The sequence below is a fragment of the Nanorana parkeri genome, unplaced genomic scaffold, assembly GCF_000935625.1.
Source record: "Nanorana parkeri isolate BGI_ZX_2015 unplaced genomic scaffold, ASM93562v1 scaffold6, whole genome shotgun sequence".
Classification (NCBI taxonomy): Eukaryota; Metazoa; Chordata; class Amphibia; order Anura; family Dicroglossidae; genus Nanorana; species Nanorana parkeri.
In genome coordinates this window covers 2,007,796-2,029,024 of record NW_017306274.1, presented here as the reverse complement: position 1 = coordinate 2,029,024, position 21,229 = coordinate 2,007,796, and the positions used below count along the sequence as shown (strand labels likewise).

At 43.8% G+C, this 21,229-nt stretch overlaps 1 protein-coding gene across 1 annotated transcript in view; it reads right to left on the bottom strand.

The window, feature by feature from the left end:
• ZNF536 (zinc finger protein 536) overlaps window positions 1-21,229 on the bottom strand; it is a 517,603-nt gene that overhangs the window by 365,123 nt on the left and 131,251 nt on the right. The window contains exon 4 of the mRNA XM_018553236.1: window positions 17,678-17,733. The gene's annotated coding sequence lies outside the window, so the exon portion shown is untranslated. The remainder of the gene's footprint in view (window positions 1-17,677; window positions 17,734-21,229) is intronic.

Below are 21,229 nucleotides of genomic sequence, written 5' to 3'. Positions count from 1 at the left end.
CGGTATACTGAGACAGCTGCAGACGGATCCCGGGATTACTGCCTATCTAGAGGCAGAGCCAGCTGTACCCGCTCCCTCCCCCGTCCGTTCCTCCAGTCAGCGCTGGAGGATCGGAGCGGGGAATCCCTGTGATAGTCACGGCTCTCTGCAGGGAGATTTAACTTTTATATGCACTTACCAGGCCCCTCCTTGGTCTAAAATATCACTTTTTGTTGAATTGGTTCTTTAATTATATTTTAAAGAACACACAACTTGATTATTTATACATTTATTTATTTTTTTATATTAGATTCAGCCTCAAGGGAAAGAGTCATCAGATCTTGATGGAGCATATTGAGTTTTCTAACTTCTTTTATTTTAACTTATCAGGCCCCTCCTTAGGCTAAAATATCACTTTTTGGTGGACCGACCATTTAATAATTTTCTAGGGACCATACAAATGGATTATTTTTTTGTATTTTTTTTATCTTAGATTCAATCTCAAAAGAAAGAGACATCAGATCTTGATGGAGCAAATTGAGTTTATTTAACTTCAACCACCTAAGGCTAAAATATCGCTTTTTGGTAGACTGACCCTTTAATGACATTCTAAGGGACACATAACTGGATTATTTAAATTGCCTAGCCAAAAAAACCCACACGTTCTAATATTTTGTTGAACCGCCTTAAGCTTTGATTATGGCACACATTTGCCGTGGCATCGATTTAATAAGCTTATACAATGTCACAGCATTTATTTCCGTCCAGAGTTCCAGTAATTTTTCACCAAAATCTTGTAGTGATGATGGGAAAGTCGGACCTCTGCGTAAAGTCTTCTCCAGCACATTCCAAAGATTCTCAATGGGGTTAAGGTCTGGACTCTGTGGTGGCCGATCCATGTGTGACAATGATGTCTCATGCTCCCTGAACCACTCTTTCACAATCTGAGCCCGATGAATCCTGGCATTGTCGTCTTGGAATATGCCCAATGTGCCATCAGGGAAGAAAACATCCATTGATGGAAAAACCTGATCATTCAGTATATTCAGGTAGGCAGATTACCTAATTTTTTGGGCACATAGTGTTGCTGAACCTCGACCTATTATCCAATGGAAGGCTCTGACCTATTTACTTAGCTAAATCCAGGTGGTGACTAACGTTGCTGAACCTAGACCTGACCTGATACTGAAGCAACCCCAGATGATAACACTTATCCAATGGAAGGCTCTGACCTATGTGCTTAGATAATTCCAGGTGGTGACTTTTTTTTTGGCCAGCCTTAAAAGAGAACTATGGGGTAAGTGTTTTTCCCCCATAGTTCTCTTAAGGTTCACGAGAGGACATAAACTAACGTCCTCCCGTGACCCAAAGCTTAGTATATCGCAAGCTACAGCGGTATACTGAGACAGCTGCAGACGGATCCCGGGATTACTGCCTATCTAGAGGCAGAGCCAGCTGTACCCGCTCCCTCCCCCGTCCGTTCCTCCAGTCAGCGCTGGAGGATCGGAGCGGGGAATCCCTGTGATAGTCACGGCTCTCTGCAGGGAGATGATCGAGAAGTGAGTGAGCAACGGTATGCGTTCGCTCACTTTCCGATCTATTGAGCCGAAGTGTGACAGTTTCATTGTCACACGTTGGCTCGCCTCGAACTATGAGGATGAGTGATTTTCACTCACCTCATAGTTCTCCTTTAAGAGAAAGAGTCATCAGATCTTGATTGAGCATGCAAATTGAGTATTTTTTCTAAATTCTTTTATCTGCACTCATCGGGCCCTGGCTGAGCTTTGCCAATGTATAGCATACCAGCAAGCCATGCTTCCTGGGACTTGTAGTACTGCAGCAGCTGGCGAGCCACAGGGCCGCCCAATCTCCGCATAAACTGTTTTGATTTCCTCAGGAGCTGAACTTAAATGGGATATCTATGTGGGAACGAGCTCTCATTGTATCAATCACAAAAAAACAGCAATGTGTGCAAATCCCTGGTACGCTACATTACAGATGGGAGTTCTAACGCCGAGACTGTCATCTTTTGATTAAGAAAAGGAAATGATTTCACTAAAAAAATATTCCCCCTTGTGTTGTTTTGTTTTAACAGTGATTGCATTCACCACTGATCTGGATACATTTATGGAGGCTCCTAAGTCACTTCACGCTTACCACCATCGCTGCAATCTCAACAAACTATCTTCCTTTTCTTGCCAATTATCCAAATATCATAATGATAAAAATATTTTAAAACATCTCAGAGCCCGGTAAACATCTCGTCTACAAAGACCCCAGTATAAACAACACCATGCATCAAGATGAGTTTATCTTGTGCTGTAAAAGCAGCTCTTAAAACAAAACTAAACAAAAAAAATTTAAAACTTCCATCTGGTTGAAGATTTTTTTTTTTTTATGTGTGTTCCCCTCCCAATCTTCCTCTTGGTCGGAAAACGCCTGCTAGGTGCCAGCTTGGTGATCCGTGCCTTACTAAAGAGATTGCCGGGTCACGGACCTCAGAGAGGAAGGGCAACGCGGTAATGATTGAACGTTTTCCTCCAGTTGTTGGGAAGAACGGTAGAGCCGAGGCCGGCGTCTTGAGCTGTAACCATTGACAGAATGTTAAATGGTTGCTGATTGGTTGTTATAGGCCACTGCCATTTGCCTTTTTTTTGTAGCTGTGCACCCTAAATGGATTGACATTTAGCTTTCTGAAGCACTTTCTATTGAGAGAAGCCATCCTTGCTGGATTCCACAGTCCCTCAAATTCCATGTCTATGGATATGGAACATGGATATAATCACCTTGTATAACGAGCAATGAAGAGAAGCTATGGCTGTGGAATAGGACTTCCTGTCTACATGCATGCCAATGATGGCTGCATGGCATTCATCCTTTGTTGCTTCTCAGAGATGCTGATCTCCTGAGGACTCTTTAAAGCCGCTTGCTGTCTACATGCATGCTAATGAGGCCTGCACGGCTTTCATCCTTGGTTGCATCTCAGAGATGATGATCTGCTGTGGACTCTTTGCAGCTGCTTCCTGTCTACATGCACTCTAGCGATGGTTGTATGGCATTTCTAGAGCTGATGGTGACAACACAGGATCACAACTGGTAGACAGGGAAAGAGTGTTGTCACCCTAAAGCCAAAGTGCCTAAACACGGACCCTTATGGCAGGGTCACCAGGTCATTTTTTTTTATGAAAGCTTTAGATTTCAAAAATGTCTCAAATACGTTTGAAATTACATTACATTGTTAATACTTATATGAGATTTTAGTGATTGAGTATATGTTAATTGAAGCCCAACTGAAGTGATATTCAGTCATATATCTCTTGCAAATTGCATTTACATAGCCTTTTACAGCAGCTGTGCCCATTGTCTCACTGGGACTATCACTTTACATTATGAACATGATTCTATTGATGCATATTTTTTTTAATCCTTTCTAGCCCTGATGAAGGGGGCAACTCTGGCCCCTGAAAAGTGTTCACTGCACCTGCCAATCTCTTTGAAACAACTTAATTGTAATAAAGATTTTTGGACTCTGTCCTCTTGGTGTGGCACTTCTGTGGGTTTAGAAACTCATCTGTATAATGGGGCTGCCTACTCAACCTCATCAACTCTACATCACTTGTAGAGGTAGAACCACCTTCGGGTTCCAGTGCCATCTGTCCTGATGACATAACATGACCATGTAGTACAATGGGCACCAGAGTTAGACCCAGTGTATCAGTAACAGACTTGGTCTGACATGTCCCCTCTCTTGGTTTCACTGCAATATATGCAAGGAAGGTTGTGATGAGGGGTGTGGTTGTTACTCAGCTCTGCCCGCATAGAACACAGAAGGGGTTGTGATGAGGGGTGTGGTTGTTACTCAGCTCTGCCCGCATAGAACACAGAAGGGGTTGTGATGAGGAGTGTGGTTGTTACTGAGCTCTGCCCGCATCGAACACAGAAGGGGAAGAGCAGGAAGTAGCATTGAGAATAAAGGTATTTTAAGGCATCATGCTAAGGTTAGTTATAAATCATAACAAGCAAGGGTAAAGGAATATAAAGAGTTAAAAAGATGTGAAAATTCAATTAGGCTTTATGGGCACAAGTGTTGCCAATGTAAACCCATCTAACTTTTCTTTTTTTGTTTCCTTGGTAGTATAGAATGATATGCAGAACACCTACTCAGGTAATTTGCTGGGACACTTAGGCCTTGAGACCTGAGCTTACCCCTGCTTGATGTCATTGTCCGTAATGTTAGAACCTTGAAGGGTATCTTGGTATCAAAAGACACAGACCTCCATACCACTGCTTTGACACTATAGGTGTTTAGCTTTTTTACTTCTCAACAAGGAAAGGAAAGGGAAGAGAAAAGGAGAAGTAAGGAAAAGAAAAGAAAGAAAAGTATAGGAGAGGGAAAGGGGAAAGAAGAGGAAAAGGAAAAGAAAGAAGAGGAGAAAAGAGGAAGGGGGGAAAAAAGGAAAAGCAAAAGGAAAGGGAGAGGAGAAGAGAAGAAGCATAAGGAGAGAAGAAAAAAGAAAGGAGAAGGAAAGGAAAAGGAAAGAAAAAGAAGAGGAGAAGAAAGGAAAAGAAGCAAAGAAAAGAAAAGGAAAAGAAAAGGGAAGAAAAGGCAAAGAGAAGAGAAAGGGAAAAGGAAAGGGTAAATGATAGGAAATGAAAGGCAATGAATGTAAATGAAAGGAAATGAAATGAAAGGGAAAAAAGAAAAGGAAAAAGGTGAGGAAAGGAGAGAAAAGGAAGAGGTGAATGTGTAATTGTGAATCTTTTATGCATTACTATTTTGCAGGAAAGTAAGGAAAGACGGAAGATGGATGAGGAATAGAAGGGAAGCAAATAAAGGAAAGATAGAATAGGGAGATAGATAGATAGATAGATAGATAGATAGATAGATAGATAGATAGATAGATAGATAGATAGATGATAGATAGATAGATAGATAGATAGATAGATAGATAGATAGTCATTACTATTTTGCAGGAAAGTAAGGAAAGACGGAAGATGGATGAGGAATAGAAGGGAAGCAAATAAAGGAAAGATAGAATAGGGAGATAGATAGATAGATAGATAGATAGATAGATAGATAGATAGATAGATAGATAGATAGATAGATGATAGATAGATAGATAGATAGATAGATAGATAGATAGATAGATAGATAGATAGATAGATAGATAGATAGAAAGATAGACAGACACTGAGAGTTACCATAGCACATAACACAGTATTGTATTTTTTCCAATCTGCCGCCTTTAGTTAATGACTTGTCACCAGGCACAGTGATTCTGCTGATAGACAGTAAACATTGAGACCGGCATCTTACCTTCTATATTATATTAATATTTATGTAAGAAGGCAGGGAGGAATGATTGGTAAACAAGCCAATATAGAAACATAGACAGCAAGCGGAGTGCTAACAGGACCTGGAAGGATCAGCACTAAACTATACTGTCATATGGTCTTCATAAGTTGTCATCTTGTATGATGGAGCAGCAGAACCAGATCAGGAGGGACCCATAGAAAATAAGTAAGTGAGGAGGAACTACGAGTCTCAGCGTGTCCTGGATGAAAGAAAGCCTATGGTGCGTTCCTTAGCTCTAAGGTAGGGACTAAACACTGTGGCAAGAGGCAACAGTCCCATGCAGAAGAACTCGGAAAAGACTGCTGAATCTGGCTACAGTGGGGTATATAAAAGTCAGATCCATCGGGGCATTTTGACCTCGGCCGATGGGCTGATTGGATCCAAACGTTTAAAAAAAAAAAAAAGTTTATTCCTTTTGCGTAAATGACCCCCATCCTCCGAAAAAGAAAAAAAAAAGAACAATTTCACAGCTGTCTGCCTCTCTACAGTGACAAGTGAAACATTTCTTGTTTATTCCGTGAGATGATATAAAACCGCAGATATTTCTTCCCGTGCTTTATCTAAAACACACTAGGAAAAATAAATTAGAGGCTCGGAGTGAAATTATTGTCTCCTCACAATTTTTATAACGCAGACCGCTGTGAAGCACAAGCAGAGAGCGGGTGTTCCTCTGTCAGAAAACACGCTATATCAACATTAATACTCCTCTCGCCTCGTAATACGTTTATAAAACCGACTCCCTTTGTACGCTATTAACCCCCTGCGCTTTGATGCCGCCAAACAAAAGTGCCGCTTGTAGGAAGGAATCTGAGGCGGCACAGAAGTGTGTGATACAGCTCTCAGATCCATGGGCAAGTTGAGAGGTTAATCAGTCGGGGAATTATGATGGCGGAGGGGAAATAAAAAATAAAAAGAGAGAGAGAGAATTCAAAGGAGGGCTGATGGGGTATGGCAGGCTGCATTGACTGGAGAGGATTTCTGAGGTTGTACTTGGATTCTAAAAGTATTCATAAACTATCCGAATTAATAAAGATCAAGAAAATGACTTTGAAGCCCAATTGAGGCCTGGGATTGAATCAGCTTAATGCATTCCAGGTGCATCAAAACAGAAAAGTGCCAGAGGTTCTACAGGCATTTCTCCTTCAAAAGCAGCCACAGACTCAGTAGAAAAGCCTGCACCTTGCCAGCATGTTGCAGAGAAGGACCCTTGGTCTCTATAGGGAAGCACTAGTCTCTCTGCAGAGGTCTGACATGTCCCGTGCCAAAACACTCCCATCGGCATAAGCTTTGCTGATTAGAGAGCAATAGGTCTGACTCAGGTAAGCTGTGGTCTCTCTGCAGAGGCCCGACATGCTCCTGCTTTGCTGATTATAGAGCTATAGGTCTGACTCAGTAGGTGGCATGAACTTTGAAGATTGGACAGCTATAGATGGATGCAGTGGTCTATCTGCAGAGGTCTGACATGCCCCCTGCTGAGTCAGAGCCAGGGCTCTCCCCTCAGCAGGGGGCACAAGCTTTGCTGATCAGAGAGCTACAGGTCTGACTCAGGAGGGGGCACAAGCTTTGTTGACTGGAGATCTATAGGTCCAACTCAGTAGGAGGCATGAGCTTTGCTGATTGGAGAGCTGTAGGTGGAAGCAGTGGTCTCTCTGCAGAGGTCTAAAATGCCTCCTGGTGACTCAGAGCTCTCTAATCAGCAAAACAAAAAACATGAGCTTTGCTGATTAGAGAGCTATAGGTCTAACTCAGCAGGGAGCACAATATTTACTGATTAGAGAGCTAGAGGTCGGGCTCAGTAGGGGGCACAAGCTTTGCTGAGTGAAGAGCTATAGGTGGAAACAGTGATCTCTCTGCGGAGGTCCGACACGTCCTCTGCTGAGTCAAAGCCAGAGCTCTTGACTCAGAAGGGAGCATGAGCTTTGCTGATGATTGAGCTACAGGTCTGACTCAGTAGGGGGCATGTTGGACTTCCGCAGAGAGACCACTGCTTCCACACAGAATACAAGGGTTCTGCTCTGCAGCATGCTGGCAGGGGGGCAGGCTTTTATACTCAGGCTGTGGCTGCTTTAGGAAACGAACTGTACAACTTTGAACACGTTTTGTTTTAACGCGCCTGGAGTTAGCTGATTGAAAATGGGCGTTCAAGCACAGGAAAAAAAGTTTTACATTCTTGCCTTTTTTTACTTCCTTTACATATTTTTTCATGGAAAGGATGGATCCCGTCTGCGTCTGAGCAGAGACACCCGCACCCGTACGGACGTGCAGTTCGGGTGAGCGTAGGGTGGCGTACGGCCGCGTACTCCCATAGAGAAGAACAGGCTGCTGCGTGTAATCACACGCAGCACCTGTCCTTCCCGGCAGCGGCCCAGCACGGATCTTTACGGGCCGGCTGTTAGTAGTGTGAATGAGGCCTAATTCCCCCCCTGCTCCCTTTCCTCCCTCCTCCCTTTCCCAAGCTATTACATGGACATCTGCTGCAGACTGCTCTGCCCCTTGTAATCTTGAACTGGACAGGAAGATCAGGGAAGCTGAGCTGAGAGAGTTGGAGCTGACCAGAAACATGATGACGGTAAGTGCTTGGGCAAAAATGTACATTATTGCTTTCCTGGGCGATGTATATCTGTTAGATCTTATTACAAAAAAAGAGTTAAATTCTACTTTAAAGGGAAGTCAGAAATAGAAAAAGATTTGGGAGTCATTGTAGACCACAAAGTGAAAGGTAGCTTGCAGTGCCAGGGGGCGGTAAACAAAGCTAGCATAAAAAGAACGGTGATAATAGAATCCCTATTAGGCTCCCAAGAATCAAGAAGAGGGAGAAAACCTCTTTTTTTTTATTGTAGTCCTTTTTTCCATCAGTTCCTTTTTCTTTGCCCATTTCTGAGGCGTCCTGACAAACAGATTGTTTTTTGGGAACGCCATAAGTCATTTATTCGTGGTTTGAACAGTAAAATAAAAAGTTCAAGCGGCAGAATTGTTGAATCAGGTTCAAGGAGAGAAATAACATTTGCTTGCCTCGTGTGCACTCTTTTTATTCCTATTATAAATGTAAAAAAAAATAAAAAAATGATCTAAGCAATTAACATTTATAGGAAGAGGATATTAGGGTTCGCTACCAAGTGTCCTGGTTACTATCATAGGAGATGATTTTAGCTTTTCCTTGGCAAGCACGCCATCTTCTTTTCGTGGAATGGATACAAAGCGACGATCTTCTGTGGAGCAGAAATGACTTTCTTTGATTCTTGGAAGTTTTTGAAACTTTAGAGAGTAAATGAATGACAGACCTTTGTGGGATGGGCGCTGGGGATGGATAGCAGTAGGAGTGATACACATCTCCTTGCCTGAGATGCAATTCCACTTCTAGAAAGAGGTTATTAACATGGAAAAATATGTAATTACAGTCAAAAAGCAGAAATCTAACCAACGTTTTTTCCTTTTTCTAGCTTTGGATGGAGTAGGAAAGGGATATAAATGTTGTTTAAATTTTATGATTGTCTTTGTTCTTTTGGTAGAGAGCCCCCCCTACCAAAAGAACTTCCTATGCAGCCCAGGGGTCTGCATAGGAAGTGAGGGGGGATACCCCCCAACAGGGACCTGGAAACGTGGTAGAGGTTTTAACTGTTCCTTGCTCTATCAAAACTAAAGAAAAGAGGAAAAGGAAGAAAGAGAGAAAGAGATAGAGAGAGAGGGAAAGAAAGAGAGAAAGAAAGAGAGAAAGAAAGAAAGAAAGAAAGAAAGAAAGAAAGAAAGAAAGAAAGAAAGAATTGTGGGTGATGCACAGCCGTATAATATGGGCATGGGAGATTCTGTGACAATTGCTAAAACCCTGATGCCCTTTGTTGTCCTTTAACCATTAGTGTAATCAATAGAATACATTTCTGGACTCTCAAAACGTGTGTTTGGCCCTCCTTTTACCTTGACTATACATAGCCTTCTCAATCAGAGGATTGAGAAGGCTACGGGGGGTGGTGGCCATCAGCTTTGTGGAGTGCTGCCAAACCTAAGCTATATGTTCTAAAGAAAGACCTCATACCTACCAGCGAAGGGTTCATATCCAAGGCCTCACTCCCACCTCTACTGAGATTTCTGGTCTATCAAAAGCTGGAGACCAAAGTGTTGCCTATGGCCGGGTAAAACATGGGCAGCTTTATTAATGTCCTCTTTAGGAAATTTAGGGATTATTCTCTAAAGAGCCGAAGGATCCAGCCGTAGCTTTGGCTGATCCTCCGGATCTCTTCGGACGCCTCTGCTCTTCGGTTCACAATAGCCCGTACAGCAGCCGAAGGCAGCCGATGTACGGCTGAAATCAGCCGTGCAAGACTGAAGTGAATAGCTGAACAGCGTTCGGCTCACTTCACTTCGGCCGGGTTATTCACTTGGCTGCAGTCGGCAGGCTTTGTGAATAACCCCCTTAGACACAGAAAAGGCCTCTGAACATTCGGCAATGGTTAAACATTTCCGGATCCCCAATGAGAAAACTATTTTAATTCCACGTTCTAATAACTTTTAATGAATTATCTGGAGCGTCTCTTCTAAATGAACTTCACCTGAGGACACATATGTATGTCAGGAACAATTTCTGCACCAACAAATGGAGGGATAAAAGCCAAATATAAATGTTAGGGCAATAAGGACATATTTAACTTGAACCCATCTACTATGTGATTGGGTTCTTACCAGTCTACTTTCATCTTGGGAGAGTTCCTCCTCAACTGGTGGATAATTAGGCATGCAGGTGACCACCTTTTTGCAATGATGGAGTAACAGGAAGGCTTTATGTGTGCACCCTATTATCATGACACAATGGCTGTCTCTGTAGACTATAGGAGGTGAGGGCAAGCAGGATACCAGGCTATGGAATGGAGTGTAGAATATGAGAGGTAACTAGAAAGGGGTCCAATGCACCCCTTTACCAGTCTCCTAGCCAGGAATATGTGAATAATTATCTGTCCTGCAAAATGAATCACAGAAATGGTTTCAGCGGACCACCGACCGTACAAATCCTCAGCAATGTTATGATTATGTGCATGTAGTAGTCTAAAAAGGTGCTGTTGTTGATTTTTGTTCTAGCTCCTCTTTCCTGTTACAGCAGGTATGTCACAAGAGGCACCAGAGTATGACCCAATGCTTTCAGTAAGGTAACAGACCTGGTCAGATAAGCCTCCTCTGTGATCAGACACACCCCCTTCCCTGTAATACAAAGCTCTGTAAGGACACTTGTACTGAGGGGTGTGGCTGCTACTCAGCTCTGCCAGGCTGAGGGGTGTGGCTGCTACTCAGCTCTGCCAGCACAAGTCACGTGGGGAGCAAAGGAAGCAGTGTTTTTACTGAAAGGAAAAGACAATTTCAAGGACAAAATATGTCACAGTTTATAACATGAGAGAATAGAGAAATATAGATTCCTTCTCCTGCAAATAGAAGTGATTGGGCAGCTTTATAGGGCAACCAGAAGTGAAAAGAGACTACCAGCTGTTATAGCAGTCGGGAGTTGTGTACATGCCGACGTAACAGTTACATCAAGGGCAGCAAAAGGGTTAAAGGGTTTGTATTTCTGTCCATCCAGTTCTGGCGATTTACACAACTGTTCCACACAGCACAGCCCTGTCTGCTAAGAAAGGAGACCTATTTTTTTTCTCTGATATAGTTAAAGTGACATTAAACCCTCAGATTTTTTTACATAAACCAATACTGTAATGTGCGCCTTACTGTAATCCATGGTTGTTTCCCTTCTCTTTGCTGCTCTTCCTTTTAAATCCTCATGTCTTTTCATGCTTGGGGAGAACTTCCCTTTGCAGCTCAGGGCCTCTTCCTGTAGTGCTGGCTCAGGTTACAAACCTATACAAACCTATACACAGACACCATATATCCATTCCAGAGACAAGCCAGTCTGCTGCAAAACAGAAGTTCTGCCCAGCATGAGAACAGATACAGATTTAAAAGGAAGAGCAGTAAAGAGAAGGAAAAATACAACCATGGATTACAGTAAGGCGCATATTACAGTATTGTTTTATATTAAAAAATCTGAGGGTTTAATGTCACTTTAAGTAACACTAAAAGTCTTGTCGCTCCCCCTGCCTGTGAGTGGACAGTGAAACGAGAAGCAGAAAAAGGAATGAGGTAATCTCTCTGCTCTCTTCTGCTATCAGAAGCCTCCTTACTCTACACAACTAATTGGCTACTTGTGCTGCTTCTCCCTCCCCATCTAAGCCCTAATTGCAAAAAGCTGACACCAAGTCAAATTGTGGTACTTAACCTTTTTGCATTTATAAAAATACATTTAATTAAGTGTTAATGAATACAAAGCTGCATTGACGTGTGCCTTTGATATGTGCCTGGAGTTGAGCTTTAAGTCATTTCTGAAGATCCCAAAAGAGATTTCCAAGACATTTAAAGAAAGCAGGAAGCTATGAACATACTGGCCGCCCCTCTTTGGAGATGGCGGAGCAAAGCCAATGACTGTAATGTAAAGGGAAAATATTTAGGGTGAAGTTTCAAACATCCTGTGAAGTGTTTGGGCCTTTTTAAAACATATCAGGAAGGGTCAAAATCTCCGATCAGAAGATAATGACTAGCGATAAATAAGGAGCCTGAACATTGCAAAACATACTGTCACAGCGCCGTGCAGTGAGTCAAACCAGGAACCCTCGTCCAGGGCTAAACGTCTCACAAATCAGCCAGACTCTCGGAAACCAGCTCCCGGTCTCTACTGGTCGTAAGAAACCTGATATGTCATCCCTTACAAAATTCCAAACACAATTCTAGATTACCTGCGAGCAGAAATAAATGCAGCACTTCAGACTTTCAAACAGTATGGTAATAAAGGTCGAGGATATTACAAACAATGATGAACTGCTTTTAAAAGCAGTTCATCATTGTTTGTAATAAACTGTTTGTAATGAACTGTGGGTAAAATGTGCAGGAGAGGAGAGTGCAGTATGTGAATGAGATGAGTGGACAGGGTATGACAGGGGCAGTATGTGAATGAGATGAGTGAGGAGGATATGACAGGGGCAGTATGTGAATGAGATGAGTGGACAAGGTATGACAAGGGGCAGTATGTGAATGAGATGAGTAAGGAGGGTATGACAGGGGCAGTATGTGAATGAGATAAGTGGACAGGGTATGACAGGGGCAGTATGTGAATGAGATGAGTGGGAAGGGTATGAAAGCATGCAGTAATTGCAGAGGGTATGGTAGAGGCAGTGTGTGAAGTATAGTAGAGTGGAGGGTATGGCAATGGGCAGTGTGTGGAGGAAAGAAGTGCAAAGGGTATAATGGCAGACAGAGTGGCCAGGAAAGGAATGCAGAGGGTATTTTCAGGCAGGAGATGAGTGAGCAGGGTTTGAGGGCAGGCAGTAGATGCAGGAAAAGAGTGCAGAAGGTATGGTGATAGACAGTGTGTGCAAGAAAGGAATGTGAAGGGCATGGCAGTGAGCATTGTGCAGGAGAGGAGTGCATAAGGACTGATTAGGATAGGAGTGCAGCGGGTATGAATGTGGGCAATATTAGCAGCAGAGGAGTGGAGAGGGTATGGCTATCGGCACTGTGTGCAGGAGAAGAGTGACTTCCAAAAAGTGCTGATTAAGAGAAGGAAGGAAGGAAGCAGGGAAAGGGATATAGGAAGGAAAGAAGGGAAAGGAAAGAAGGCAGGGCTTAAAGGAAGGAGGAAATAAGAAAGTAAGGAACAAAGAGGGAAAGGATGGGAGGGAGGGAGGAAGGAAAGGCAGAAGAAAGAAAGCAAGAAAGGGAAGGAAGAAATAAAGGAATAAAGGAAGGAGGAGGGGAAGAAAGGGAAGAAGAAAGACAGGAAGACAGCAAGAATGGAAGGAGAAGGAAAGGAAAAAAAGAAAGAGAGGGGCAACAGGAGGAAAGAAGAAAGGAAGAGGAAAGGAAGAACGACAGAAAGAAGATATATTAGCAAAGAGAACAATAAGAGGATATTTGGAATACAACCGCCCAATACACCAGGGACTTGCACATCACTATACAATTTATATTGGATTGGATCACATCGGTGCCCAGACAGGGAAAGCATAGGACATAAAGCTAATGGCACGGCAGTCTAATGTAACCGCTGTGGGGACTTTCTCAGCCATTTGAAACAATTCCGCGAACGTATGAAAAATAAGTATCGCTGTAACGGCGAGATAAAGACGGAATATATAAGACCCAACTGCCAAGAACACAGGCATGTCTTTTTTATATTTATTTATTTTTTCGATAAGCCGTATATTTAGCCTAGTTTGAAGTGTAAACATGATTAAGATTAGCAGAAGATAGCTAATTTTTCTCCAACAGAAAACGGCAGCCGCCTTCAGAACGGCGAGATTTGCAGGCAAATTGCTGCTGGTGTTTAATCACTGTTATTTTTTATCATCCAAAGGTGTTTTTTTTTTTTTTTTCCCCTCTAAGTCAGCTTCTACCACTAAAACACATTTCATCAAGGTTGGTAAAATGTTTAGAAAGGAACAGATGTCAGAATATGGGTATTGCCAATAACACTGATGGAAGCCAGTCATTTCTTCCCTGTCCAAAGGCAAAACGCAGGAAAAATGTTGCAGGCGCCGTACAATAACACGAGATTTACGGCAACATTAATGCCTATAAAACGCACAAGTATACGAAAGCTATCTCCATTTTTCTTCAGCCACCACTAAGGCCCGCATAATTTTTTTTATTTTTGTCTAAGGGGAATTTTTTTTTTCTCTTTAAGCGCGGTTGGGAGTTAATTTTCTACAAAACTTTAAATATTCTTTAGCAAGCCAATCTGTTTACCGAAAGTAGCAAATTTTAAAGGGCCGGTACGACAGGCTGGATTGACGATTAAAGGGAATTATTTTTTAAAGTTGACAAAAGCGTTGCTATGCAGGTTTAGTAGTAAATCGAAAATGCTAAAATATACGTAGATCCAATAATTACTAAAATCTTAGGTAAGATTTGTGTGTTCCACAGAGCTGGCTTCATAGGAGGCAACCCCCCTTACATATCTTTCATATCACATTTCCAAATAATTATTTCATTTTAAGGATGACCACGTATTAAAGATATAAGGCCCTTCTTCTGGTCAGTGTCTGTGGCCAGCTCTAGTGTTTCAGCTCTTCTCCTCTTACATTTTCGATAATATAACATTATTAAAAAATATCCAGCAGGTAATTGTGGGAATTCCTCATAATGGACACAAAAGGTGTACAGACCCGGGAGCTCAGCACAGGTATGGTGGGATCCCCTCATAATGGGCACAGCAGGTGTATAATCCAAAAAACTCAGAACAAGGATGGTGGGAACTCTTCATAATGGGCACAGCAGGTGTACAAACCCAGGGACTCCAAACAAGGATGGTAGGAGCCCCTAAAAATGGGCACAGCAGGTGTACAGACCCGGGAACTCGCACAGGGATGGTGGGAGCTCCTTATAATGGGCACAGTAGGTATGCAGACCCAGCAACTCAGCACAGGGATGGGGGAGCTCCTTATATTTGGCACAGCAGGGATACAGACCCGGGAACTCAGTACAGGGAAAGTGGGAGCCCCTAGTAATGTTCACAGTAGGTATGCAGATCTGGGAACTCAGCACAGAGAAGGTGGGAGCTCCTCATAATGGGCACAGCAGGTGTACAGACCCGGGAACTCAGCACAGGGATGGTGGGAGCTCCTCATAATGGGCACAGCAGGTGTACAGACCCAAGAACTCAGCACAAGGATGGTGGAAGCTCCTCATAATGGGCACAGCAGGTCTTTGCAGTAACGGGTAGTGTCAATGCTACAGCATACAAAGACATATTAGTAAATTGAGTGCAAACACAGCTCCATAAAGACATGGTTCGATGAGTTTGTTGCGGAGGAAGTGTCCTGCACAGTGCCTTGACCTCAACCCTACTGAACACATTTGGGATGAACTGGAATGCTAACTATGAGCCAGGTCGTACCTGACCTCACAAATTCTCTTTTGGCTGAAGGAAAAAACTTCCCACAGGCATGCTTCAAACTCTTGATGGACGACTGCAAAGCCAGCTCCATAAAGACATGGTTTGATTAGTTTAAAGTGGAGTCTCAAGTGTCCTTTTCAATGCTATTGAACAACTATGGGATGAATACAATGGTGGTTGGGAGCCAGGTCTTCTCATCCAACACCAGTACCTGACCTCACAAATGCTCTTTAGGCTGAATGAGCACAAATTCCCACAGGCACTCTCCAAAATCTTGTGGAAAGTCCTCCCTGAAGAGTTGAGGCTGCCGAGGTTGTGGTGGTGGTGGTTGGGGGCTCCATATTAATGGTTTTGAAATGGGATGTCCAACAAGCTCACATAGGTGGCCTGGCTTGTAGTTAACCATCCAATTCATCCCAAATGTGTTTAATGGGGTTGAGGTCAGGTTCAAGTCAAGTTCCTCCTCACCAGGTCTTCTCATACAACATCAGAACCTGACCTCACAAATGATCTTTAGCCTGAATGAGCTCACATTCACACACTCTCCAAAATCCTGTAGAAAGCCTTCCCTGAAGAGTTAAGGCTGCCAAGGTGGTGGTGGTTGGGGGCTCCATATTAATGGTTTTGAAATGGGATGTCCAACTAGCTCACATAGGTGGCCTGGCTTGTAGTTAACCATCTAATTGATCCGAAAAGGTGTCCGTATGGCATACTGAGCTGGCCAGCTGGAAGCACTTTTGTAGGTCCGTATGCCATACGTCCTTGGCAGCGAAAGGGTTAATGGGGTTGAGTTCAGGTTCAAGTCAAGTTCCTCCTCACCAGGTCTTCTCATACAACATCAGCAGCTGACCTCACAAATGCAGAGTTGAGGCTGTTTTAGCTGCCAATGTTCATATTAATGGTTTTGGATTGGGATGTCCAACAAGCTCATATAGTTGTGACGGTCAGGTGTCGATCAACATTTGGCCATATAGTGTACGTAATGTGGAAATATGGAACTTTAGAAATATAAAATATGAAAGTTGAAAATAACTTCAAGGTAAACATTGCAATTAATTAGTTAATTAAGGGGGGACATGATTTTCATGTACAAGATATTCAATGGTGATAGTAACATCAGTAACAAACAGCTAACTCCATAACAAAGACTAGAGGCCACCACCTAAAATTGGCGGAGAACAGATTTCAGCACAAGGGGCTAAGGGGGTTCTTTTCATTTAGAGCGGCTAGGGTCTGGAACTCGCTGCCACATGCAGTGATTTCAGCTAAGAGTGTGGAATCATTCAAAAAGCTTTTGGATGATTTCTTTGGAGACCGTAACATACAGGGGTACAGGTACTGCTAAGAGCAAGATCACACATGGACTCATACACACGCAAACACCTGCAAAATCACACACATACACGCAACAGGTAGGACTTGATGGACTTGTGTCTTTATTCAACCTCAAATACTATGTAACTATGTTATATTATATGCATTAAAATGATGTGCACACTAACACATTGCAGCTTTCCCTTTAACAGAGATTACCAATGAAGGTTTCCTTTACAATATTCAACCTGTAACACTGGGCGGCAGCAACTAAAAAACATCTCACAGTATCAAATATATTTATCCATGTAAAATACAGGTAGACAGGTTGCTGATGCTTTGCAGTTGAGTACTGTCTGTGATACTTTATTATTTGCATTGTTACATTTTCAGGACAAGCTTTTGGTGGCTTCTACTCCCTTCCTCTCGGTCAGCAATACTGATGCACAAAAGCTTAAAGGAGAACTATGAGGGGAGTGCATTTCACTCACCTCATAGTTCTAGCCAACCTGTGACAATGAGACTGGATTCCCCCCTCCCCGCTTTGATCCTCCAGCGCTGACTGGCGGAACGGACGGGGGAGGGGGCGGGTACAGCTGGCTCTGCCTCTAGACAGGCAGAGACAGCTGTCACTCACGCAGCTGGGCGGATCCAGACATAATTGTGTCTTGCGGTATACTGAGCTTAGGGTGACGGGAGGACACCAACTAGAGTCCTCCCGTTACCCTAAGGAGAACTATAGGGAAAAACACTGACCCTGTACTTCTCCTTTAACAACATGTTACATGTTAATATAAAAAATCTACAAAGACAACAAATCTCCGGGGCGGGGACACACAAATACGGCTATAATCACCTTAAGAATAACTCAATGCCAATCTTTGAAATCACTTTAAGGAGTTTACACTTCATAACTTTTGTCAACTGCATCCATCTAATGAGCTCTTTTTTTATCTTCCCCCCCTAACATTTTTCCTTTACATTTTTTGGAGTCCAGATAGTGGAATCGAGACTGTGATTAATCTGTTGTCATTCATATGACCGTGAATGGACAATACTTTTCTTTGTTTTCATTATGTTGGTTTTTAAAAGGTCAAGTTTCCTACCTCAAACATTCCAACAGTTGCTTAGACTGTGTTCAGGGATTTTGTGTGCGCTGTCCCTACAAAAGAGAGAAGAAAAAAAAAAAAACTTAAAATATTTGCGAGCGCACTTACTAATTTATTTGTATAAATCAGAAAAGCCGTTCGAATGCAAACTATGGCGGCCAAGGGTGGGAATGAAAATGTTATGTAGATTAAAAAAAGTTCACTTTTTAAGAAAGAAAATTAAATAAATATTAACAGTAATAATAATATATATTTTTTACACACACACACACACACACACACACACATATATATATATATATACACACAGTATATATATACCTACATTATATATTTATTTGAGTTTTCATAGTTTGTACACTATTCACTATATATATATATATACAGATAGAGATTTAACAAGACATTACAAATGTGTTTACTTATATCTTGCACTATTTTACCAGCCATAAGATTTATCACTCTGTTGGCAGACAGAACAGACGGGTTGGTGACCTATCTTTTCTGCAGCGCATTTAAGTGATACGGCCTGGTCATGGCCCCGCCCCCAGCCTGTTGCTGGCACAGTTAGATAGCAGAGTGCAACAGAAGTTCCTATCATCCTGCCAATGCTTCTGTCTCGTACAGTTTGGCCGGCTCCAAGTGTAAGGCCTGGTTCACACCTAGGCGTATTGCATATGCGCGCCTGTCGCGCGTTTTTTTAACGTGTTTCGCGGTAAAAAAATCGTGCGACAAACGCGCGTTTCGGGGGGCTACTTGGCTGTATCCCAATGGAAACACGCAACAAAAACGGCCCAAAGTAGTACATGTACCTTTTCAGGCGTGGCCCGTTTTGTAGCGCGTTAGGGACGGGCTGAAATACGCCAAGGTGTGAACCAGACCCATTGAATACAATGGGATTTTCATGTTTGAGCGTTTTGTAAAGCATTCGTCGAGCGTAGAACGCGCTACAAAACGTTCAGGTGTGAACGAGGGCTAAGGCTTATAGTGCCAGGCAATGCAACAAAGTGTCTGAGTGGCTTGCAGGACGTCCTCCTTCCCCTAGTCCGAATCCTACTCTCTAGGGGACGGAAGCTAATATGAAGACAGATTATATATAAATATATATATACACACTGGGAGGAATTTATCAAAACTGGAGCAGATTTGCACTGCAGCCAATCAGCTTCTCTCTCTCATTTTCAAATCTTACCTGAGCAAACTGAAGAGAGATGCTGATTGGTTGCCATGGGCAACTGCTCCAGATTCTGTTTGCTCCAGTTTTGATAAATTCCTCCCGCTGTATATATGAACATGTTTGTACCCAGCTTGTGTTTGAAATGGAACGTCTATTTATTTTTCATCACATGACCTCGGTACAAAATGATACGCCGGATATCATGGTCACCAAGCCGGTGTTCCCTTCGAAAATCATCCGAAAAGCTGCTCAGAAATTTGGGTGTCTCATTTATATTCATTAAAATGACTTTCCGTCTGGTGACTTCAATGATCTGAATGGTTCCTATATAATGAAATCATTATTCATCCTGAACGACACCATGAGAAAATAGGAGATGAATGCTGATGGTGGGGGTGGGGGGGGTCATTTTGCCCCCGTGGGCCGCTGATGGGTCCCGGGTCCCCGCCGACTATTATCTGAGCCCTTGAACCCTGGCAAACAATGTGTTCATAGAGAGCGGGGACGGCTGGGCTTTAATTGTATGTACTTAGTCACGCAAACACGGCCGCCGGTCTGAGAAAACCGGCCAGCTTAACCCGCTCTGAAGTGTTCAGTTTCACAACCCAATGCCATTCCCTCGTCATTTAACGGCACGATGAGAAAAATCCCCCAAACATAACTTTAAATTAACTCCGTGCGGGAAAGGTTTGCTGGAGCTTTGTATTCCACTTTCATCAAAAGCCGAATTCCGGAGAGTTCAATACAAAGGTGAATACATCTATTTTATCATTCTGTCCATCCAGTCCTGAGATTTACACAGCTCTGCCACACAGCACAGGCCTGTCTCTCTGCTGCAGTTAAGTAACACTTACAGCTCTTGTCCCTCCCCCCCACCAGCCTGTGACTGCACAGCAGACTGATAAGCTCATCTCTCTGTCACTTTGCTCTCTCCGCCTACCAGCATGTCTCTTCTTAGCACATGAGCAGTGCAACACAACTGATTGGCTCCTTGTGCTGCTTGTTTCTCCCCTGAGAGTGTGAGCTCTGCTGTATGGGGGGATTGCAGATCAAAGCCTTAAAGCATTGTGTATCATAGACCGTTGCCACATTTTGTTTCTTTCTTTTCATAAAATGATCAGTGATCCTGATCTCCTGCAGCCTCTTTGCAGCCGCTTCCCATCTACATGCACTTCAGCCATGGCATTTCTAATGGCTTGTTTTACTGGCTGTCCCTCTTCTCTCTCTCTGGCTGTTTCTCCTTTCTCTCCTGGCTGTCTTTCCTCTCCTTCTCCTGGCTGTCTCTCCATTCTCATGGCTGTCTCTCCTCGCTCTCTCCTGGCTGTCTCTCCTTGCTCTCTCCTGGCTGTCTCTCCTCTCTCTCTCTCCTGGCTGTCTCTCCTCTCTCTCCTGGCTGTCTCTCCTCTCTCTCTCCTGGCTGTCTCTTACTCTCTCCTGGCTGTCTCTCCTTGTTCTCTCTCCTGGCTGTCTCTCCTCACTCTCTCCTGGCTGTCTCTCCTCGCTCTCTCCTGGCTGTCTCTCCTCTCTCTCTATCCTCACTCTCTTCTGGCTGTCTCTCCTGGCTGTCGCTCCTCTCTCTCTCTCCTGGCTGTCTCTTCTCTCTCCCCTGGCTTCCTCTCCTCTCTCCCCTGACTGTCTCTCCTCTCTCTCCTGGCTGTCTCTCCTCGCTCTCTCTCTCTCCTGGCTGTCTCTCCTCTCTCCCCTGGTTGTCTCTCCTCTGGCTGTCTCTCCTGGCTGTCTCTCCTCTCTCCCCTGGCTGTCTCTCCTCTCTCCCCTGGCTGTCTCTCCTCTCTCTCTCCCTCCTCACTTTCTTCTGTATATTGCCCCACAAAAATTGCCGCACATCACTCAAGTTCTTGGATTCCGCTTGATCATGCGGTGACAACCCCGCGGGGTACCGAGGGGTCTCAGGACCCATTTACCTTTACCAGCCGCGCAGGTGAGTTGCGAAATATTCCCAACATAAAAATCTGCCTGGAATATCCTCTAATATCCCCGGGAGGTGTATCGGCTCCTCCCCCGACCCCCCACCGGCTCGTCCACACCCAGCGCGCTGATCAACGCAGGCTCAGCGCAGAGCAGACAGCGAGTAGCCGATGCCGGTCCATGCGTTGCAACGTGCCATATAAAAGCGTTGCATTGGGTTCCAAAAGCGCAAACGGCAGCGCGCGTCCACGTTGCGCATCAAAGGCGCGCGCAGGGCGGTGCGAATGAGCCCCTGGACGAGGGAGGGGCTATTCAATGAAGGAAATGAAGGCTGGGCAGCCTATACTTGCGCTTTAAATCCTCGGCCGTGCACTTTGTGCGTTGGTGAGGACAGAAGCCGGGCGAGCAGAGCGGGGGGGAAGGGAGGGCAGGCGGGGGGGAAGGCG